Source organism: Bison bison, unplaced genomic scaffold (genome assembly GCF_000754665.1).
Source record: "Bison bison bison isolate TAMUID 2011002044 unplaced genomic scaffold, Bison_UMD1.0 scf7180017864469, whole genome shotgun sequence".
NCBI classification, from domain to species: domain Eukaryota; kingdom Metazoa; phylum Chordata; class Mammalia; order Artiodactyla; family Bovidae; genus Bison; species Bison bison.
Genome location: NW_011495030.1, coordinates 6436523 through 6444438, shown reverse-complemented (window position 1 = coordinate 6444438; position 7916 = coordinate 6436523). Strand labels below are relative to the sequence as shown.

At 41.0% G+C, this 7916-nt stretch overlaps 1 pseudogene; it reads left to right on the top strand.

The window, feature by feature from the left end:
- LOC105003524 overlaps positions 1-4268 on the top strand; it is a 172783-nt pseudogene extending 168515 nt beyond the window's left edge.
- Positions 4269-7916: the final 3648 nt, after the last annotated feature.

The following is a 7916-nucleotide window of genomic DNA, read 5'->3' as shown; positions in this document are numbered from 1 at the left end:
TGGGTCTGCCCCTGCTCACAGCGCATGTAGCCTCCCTGCCCACACTGCTCAGGCTCTAGGTTGCTCCACTGAGAACCATCCGAGGCCGGCCCTGGGTTGCATGCACCTCCCAGGTCCAAGCCGCTCAGGTTCCGGCACTCGGGTAGTCCTCAGAGGCGCAGACTCTGTTGGGCCTGCGTTTTGTGCCCTTCCCAGGTCCGAGCAGCTCAGGTAATGAGGTGTTTGGCGAGCGCGGTTGCTGCGACTTATCACCTCCCCACTGCTCGGTTATCTGGGTGTACAACCAGCACACCTTCTCAGGCAGATGTTGACCATCCAGACCCCCAAGAAGTTTTAGTTAGCAAAGAAGCCTGCTTACAGTTTTATAGATAATGTCTCTCTGGGGCTGCGATTGCCCTCTTCCGGCTCTGGCTGCCTGTCAGCAGAGGGGGACGGTCTGCAGCCAGCTATCTCTGTTCAGTCCTTTGTTCTGTGCGCGGGCCTGGCAGTGTCTTAGGTTAGGGCTGGCTTTTCACGTGGTAGATATCCCACAGTCTGGTTTGCTAGCCCAAATTATTTCGCTCAGATAGCGCTGGGGGTGCTATCAGGTTAGATCCTTACTCTAAGCGATGCAGCCCGCGCTGCGCCTCCCTGCCCAGCCCCCACCTGCTAGTGGCGTGTGCAGGCGTCTGCGCTGCTTCTCCACTGGGGGAGTTACTGTAGGGCTCGCAATCTGCGGGTTTTAATTGTTTATTTATTTTTCCTCCCTGTTATGTTGCCCTCTGTGCTTCCAAGGCTTGGCTAGATTCGGCAGTGAGAAGGTTTCCTGGTGTTTGGAAACTTCTCTCTTTTTAAGACTCCCTTCCCAGGACGGAACTCTGTCCCTCCCTCTTTTGTCTATTTTTTTGTCTTTTATATTTTTTCCTACCTCCTTTCGAAGAGTTGGGTTGCTTTTCTGGGTGCCTGATGTCCTCTGCTGGCATTCAGAAGTTGTTTTGTGCAATTTACTTGGCGTTTAAATGTTCTTTTGATGAATTTGTGGGGGAGAAAGTGTTCTCCCCGTCCTACTCCTCCACCATCTTAGCTCCTCCCCCACATAAGATTTTAAATGAGTAACTCTGGCAAGGAATTAGGTTGCATTTTCTTTTCTTTTCTTTTTTTATTTTTTTTTGCATTTTCTTTTAATGTACATTGGTAAATAACTGATTCAAAACACTGAATAGTTATTTAGGATCCTGTAGATGCAGTCTTGGAAAATTATACATTATTGATTGCTTTATAAACCTTGTTCCTAAAGAACTCACTGTCTCAGTGTCTGGTTCTCTTCAAATCTGCCCTCAAGTATCATAAATGAAGTGCACTGCAGGATGTGAGTGTCAGGAAGAAACATTTTAAAACAAAAAGAATTCCAAGTCAGTTACATGAGTTGAAATAGGAAAGGACATTGTTATTGTTATTGAGTCCCTAAGTCGTGTCTGACTCTCTTACCATTTCATGGACTATAGCCAGGAAGTGGATTCTTTACTACTGAGCCCCCTTGAAGCCCTCAAAGGACATTACTTATTTCTTTTTTTTAATCTCTAGCTATCAGTTCAGTTCAGTTGCTCAGTAGTGTCTGACTCTTTGCAACCCCATGGACTGCAGCATGCCAGGCCTCCCTGTCCATCACCAACTCCCGGAGCTTGCTCAAACTCATTTCCATCAAGTTGGTGTTCCATCCAACCATTTCATCCTCTGTCATCCCCTTCTACTCCTGCCTTCAATCTTTCCCGGCATCAGGGTCTTTTCCAAAGAGTTAGTTCTTCGTATCAGGTGGCCAAAGCATTGGAGTTTCAGTTTAGCATCAGTCCTTCCAATGAATATTCAGGACTGATTTCCTCTAGGATTGACTGTTTTGATCTCCGTACAGGCCAAAGGACTCTTAAGAGTCTTCTCCAACACCACAGTTCAAAAGCATCTATTCTTTGGTGCTCAACTTTCTTTATGGTCCAACTCTCACATCCATTCATGACTACTGGAAAAGCCATAGCTAGACAGACCTTTGTCGGTAAAGTAATATCTCTGCTTTTTATTTTTTTTATTTTTTTTTAAATATCTCTGCTTTTTAATAAGCTGTCTAGATTGGTCATAGCTTTGCTTCCAGGGAGCAAGGGTCATAGCTTTGCTTCCAGGGTCATAGCTTTGCTTCCAGGGTCATAGCTTTGCTTCCAGGGAGCAAGCGTCTTTTAATTTCATGGCTGCAGTCACCATCTGCAGTGATTTTGGAGCCCAAGAAAATAAAGTCTGTCACTGTTTCCATTGTTTTCCCATCTATTTGCCATGAAGTGATGGGACTGGATGTCATGATCTTAGTTTTTTTAATATTGAGTTTTAAGCCAACTTTTCACTCTCCTCTTTCACTTTCATCTGGAGCTCTTTAGTTCTTCAGTTTTTGCCATAAGGGTGGTATCATCTGTGTGTCTAAGGTTATTGTTATTTCTCCCGGCAATCTTGATTCCAGCTTGTGCTCATCCAGTCCAGCATTTTGCATGATGTACTCTGCATATAATTTAAATAAGCAGGGTGACGGTATACATCCTTGACGTACTCCTTGCCCAATTTGGAACCATTTGGAATATATCTTCCTCTTGTTTGTCCTCAATAAAAGCTAGACCTTGAGTTGCTGGTTTCACAGAATTTGATGTTGGATTTAAACCTACCCAGGCCACTATTGGTAGGAGGGAAGTATGTCCCTTGCTAACTTGTGGAATTTAAAAAGGAAGCCTAGTTATGAAGGAAATTCAAATTCAGATAATAATATTCTAATCCCAAACATTTAAATATTAAAGATTGGGAAAGGTATAATGAAATTAGCACTTTTATACTTTGTAGGTGAAGAAGTAATTTAGTGCACTTTCTGGAAGACATTTTAGAGCAGGTATTGGGAACCTTAAATATGGCTTATATGCTTTAGCCTGGTGAGTCTGCCTCTAAGAATTTATTCCAAAAACTATAATCCTTGATAGCACATAAAGATGTATTATAAGAATGTCTTTTACAGCAGAATTTCTGTCATAAAACCAGATATTTGTTACCATAAGTAATAATATGTTATTTTAAAAGCATAAATATTTAATAATGAAGAATTGCTAAATTGTGCTATACCCACATTATACCATTGAAAAGTTCATTGTTAAGAATTATAGAATAACTGCTAACATTAAATAAAGAGAGATGAAGGAATACTTAAGCACCATTTTACTAAAAATTTACATTTATAAATACATAGAGTGAAAAATACACAGAAGGGAAATATTATACAATGTTAGTTGAAAGAATCTAATAATATTATGGATTATTTTATTTTATTTCAACGTTTCTTTATTTTTCTACAGCGAATATGTGACACTTTTATAACTAAAAGAAATACATATATTCTTAAGAATGAATAACTAAAATCCCCAAATCACACCCCTTCAGATTAGTCCTTAAGGGTATAGCATACTACTTGCTATTATTAGCCATTTCTTGTAATTACTTAAGCCTTCATCTGGGGTATCTTAAATCAGTCATATTTGTTAGCTGCTTTTTGTCCGTTTGAGATACTAGCTTAGCCAATTCTTACATGATTAGGATTGTTTTGGTACGTCAGTGGTGACCCATAAAGAGTCTCTGTTATGTAAAGCCATTTCTGCCATTGATATTGGTAAAGCTTTAAAAAAAAAAAAAACAAATCACTTTAACCAACCAGAAACACCATTACATTTCCAATATTTAAACCAAGAAATTACAGGTATCAAACTTTTGTAACAAACAATTTGCAAGCAAACAAGCCTTCAGTTGCCTCTACTAATGTTGAAAACAAAAAGTGTTAGTCACTCAGTCATGTCTGACTCTTTGCAACCCCATGGACTGTAGCCCACCAGGCACCTTTGTCCATGGAATTCTCCAGGCAAAAATACTGGAGTTGGTAGCCATTCTCTTTTCAAGGGGATCTTACCAACCCCAGGATTAAACACTCGACTCCTGCATTGCAGGCATATTCTTTACCATCTGAGACACCAGGGAAGTTTAAACAGATGTAGACACATATAAGATGTCCAGCCCATACTCTTAAAACCTTCATGAAGTAGGCATGTGTAGAAGATGCCCTTAATGTATGTGACTGGCTGACACCAGCCTTGTGAGATGATGTGTTTTTTTTCCTGCCTTGCAGACAGAGCTGTGACATTCAGATCATGGTGCTGGTAAACCAGACAGGCTTCAGGTCTGGGAACACCCTCAATTTAAAGAATCCTTTCTTTAGGTAAGAAATCCCTCATCTATTTCACACCTATGTATATAGGTGTGAATCTCAATTGCCCATATGACAAGGTAAAGAGCTTTAGAATAATCTGTCTTCCCTAAGAGGAGAAAAAGCATCTATCCTTCCCTCTCTAAGGAGACTTGTATTCTGATATGTAGTTGAGTGTTTTATGTTCCATTAAACAGAATTCAATATATAGTAATCCGATCTCAAAACAGAGAGTGCAGGAGAGTCCTACAAAGTGAATTCTCCTTCTAGCTGAGCTATAATGAGCTGTGTAACCTCAGGCAAAGTCACTTTCCTTCTGGCATTGGTTTTCCCATATGCAAAATGTAGAGTTTAATCTCCTTTGACCTTCATTCACTATGGGATGATTTTATGTAGCAGTGATTCCAAAACACCTAAAACATGAGTCCACTTAAGGTCCATTTTTGGAATGTTTTTTGAGATCATGTGAGTCAGGGCATAACTCTCTTTGAGCTATGCAGATTTTGTCTGATATGAAGAACTTGCCACAATGAGTTGGATACAACAAATGCTTCTGGAAAAACTCCACATCTTTGTATCTATTCAATATGAGTGAATTAAAAATCCATACATGAAGTCAAGCACACAAATAAAGCTACTGGCTAGAAAGTGACTTCCCCCCCATATTTTAATGTCTTTCCAAGGCTTTAATTCAGAGCATCATGTCTGTATAATATTGAAAAACTTGAAGAGAAGAGGAAACTCAAGAAACCAAACCAAGAACTCTTTGGCAACGCTGGGAAAATGAGATGTTGACCTTGAAGCAGGGAAGGAAATAAAACAGGTGAGGCTATAACTGTGTACATTGTGAACAGGCTGTCACACGTGGTATGACTCTTTGAAACCTATTGCCAACTAGGGATAGAGGTCTATCTCTAATTCCATGAGAAGGGAGAAATCCTCACTCCCATCCCCTTGCATAGTCCTGCCATGTAAAGCAAAGGGTGTAGGTTTTAGCCTCAAGAGAGAACAGATTGACTACTTACTTGTACTATTAAATGTTCCTAGGCCTCAGTTTTCTCATCTGTAAAATGGGATAAACAACATACTTCACTGGACAATTGCAAAGATTTCTATAACATGTCCAGATACTTAGTAATTCACATAATTGGTGCTCAATAAATGCCACTTTCTTTTCTTCCTGTTCTCTGCTCACCAGTTCTCTCTGTGAGTAAATAGATGTTGACTTGTAGTTCATTCCAAACATAATCATTTGGGTTTTGGGGAAAAAAATGAGTTTTTGTAGGGTTTTAGAAAAACCTACCCTTTTGAATACAAGAACCATGTCAACTGGTAACCCTGAGTCCCACTTACACTTCATCACACAAGAACAAAATCTGAACCAGAAAACCGTACGGAGAAGACCTGAGCCTTGACCAGCCCCTGCTTTGCATGATGACATAGACACAGTGGCCACAAGGTCAACGTGAGAGTTTGTCACAGGTCTGGTGATGCTGAAGATGGCCCCGGCCCTGTCAGACAGACAGACTGCGGAGCCAGCAGCGGTGCCATACCTGTTCCCCTTTTCCCCAACTCAGCAGCAAGTCTGACTCATGTATTTAATTAAGCCAATGTTGTGCTTAAAAATGTGACTCCCCTGGAAATTCCAGAGCTTGATTCTATTTCTTTACCGTCCACTTCCTGCTGTCTAGGCCTCAGCATCCTCAGTGGAGGTGTGGGCTAAGTGAGACTCTTGGACGAGTACTTGGTACGTAGTAGACGCTCGGTTGAATGTTCCAAAGTGATCATTTCCTTCTGCTTCCCTGCATCAATGAGAAGCAGCCCAAGGGTGTGTATGTGTGTGTGTTGTATGTGAATACTGAGGATAATTAAAATGAATGGCATTACGTGGAGGAATGATAGGTAATGTAGCTTCAAAATAACTTTCTCTCCATTTGCTTTTTGTTCTACCCATTCTTAGGGCACAATAGACCTTTCTGACGAAAGATTTTTTGTTTTGGCAAATCCCCAACGCCATCTGACCACCAGTGACATGCTGAAAACATCCCAGGATCAACAGATTGATTACTTAAGGCATGAGCACCCACCATTACATACAATGTGAAAGTTTGTTTTCTCTTGGACAGGGTGGGGGGACCTTTATTTTGACTATTAATTATTTTAGTAATTTGAAAATAAAGAGCTAACAGCTGGTTCTAAAAGTGAGCAAAGGTACAAAACTACCCCACCAGGGAGGGAAAACTCTCCAGTAACCTAGTCGATTTTTCCAGGAACTGTGAGATTGGTCCTTCATCCTTTGGGTCCCACTCTGTCCCAGGACCTGGCTGGGTCACTCGCTGTGCTGGGTTGTGGAAGTGCGGCTGTGACCAGGGCAGATGCAGCCCTGGGCCCCAGGAAGCCCTCATAGTGGGAGAGAAGTGGGTGTTAAATACTTAACTGCATAATTAATGATGTCATCGTAACTGTTGTAAGTGGCGTGAAGGAGAAGTAGAGGTTGCCATCACAGTGTTAATCTGTAATCCCACCACCATGGGACCCCAAACCCAGAAACAGCAGAAGAGCACCAGGAGAGAGAGAGCTCTGTGGTACAGGATTGCCAAGCCCCAGCAAAAGGAGCTGGGACCCAAGGTTTCCTACTGAAACTTGAGACTTTGATTAAGCTTGCTTTCTTCAGAGAAGTCTTCCAGCCCTGAGGCTGACCGAGGTGCCCCTCCCACATCACCTAAAGAGCCGTGTGCGGCTACCACTTTTAGGGCACCTGGATGGCTCTGTCTCAGTTATTATTAGTTACTATCTTCTTTGTCTGCATCCCCTCATACTTTGAGCACAAAGTCTTACCTACAGCAGTTTGTAATGGCAGTGTTACATGTTAGGTGCTAGAAACACAAACTTCCTTCCATATATCACACCATCTCTAAAAATTAATTCCAAAGGGAAAAGATATAATATTAAATATGTACATGAAAAGATGTTCAGCATAATTAGTCATTAGGGAAAATGCAAACTGTAACCACAGTGACGTTCTACTGTGCCGCTCTTAGAATGGCTGGAATAAAATACCAAGCGCTGAGGAAGATGCTGGAACTCTCACTCATTGCTGGTCAGAATACGAAACAGTACAGCTGCTTTGAAAAACAGTTGAGTAGTATTTTCTGTAGTTAAATATTCACTTACTATATCACCCAGCAATCCCACTTCTGGATATTTACGCAAGTGAAACGAAAACTATATTTGAATGTTTACTGTATCTTATAATCACGAAAAATTCGAAACAAATGGTTTTTAAATGGAGAATGAATAACATCCATACAATGGAGTCATTTTCAGCAATCAAAAGAAACGAAGTACTGACAGATGTAATGATACACTTAAGTCTCAAATACTTTATGCTAAGTGAAAAAGCCAGACTCAAAAGGTTACATACTCCATGACCCCATTTCTGTGACATTCTGACAAAGGAAACACTATAGATAAGGAAACAGATGAGGACTGCGGCTGGGAGAGGGTTCACTATAAAGGGGGCATAGGAATGTTGTGCAGGGCGATGGAATTTTTCTAAATCTTGACTGTGGTTGTGGCAATGTGTCTTTATGTGTTTGTCAAAACTTACAGAACTGGACACTAAAAAGGGTGAACTTTACTATATCTATAAAAATATTTCAAT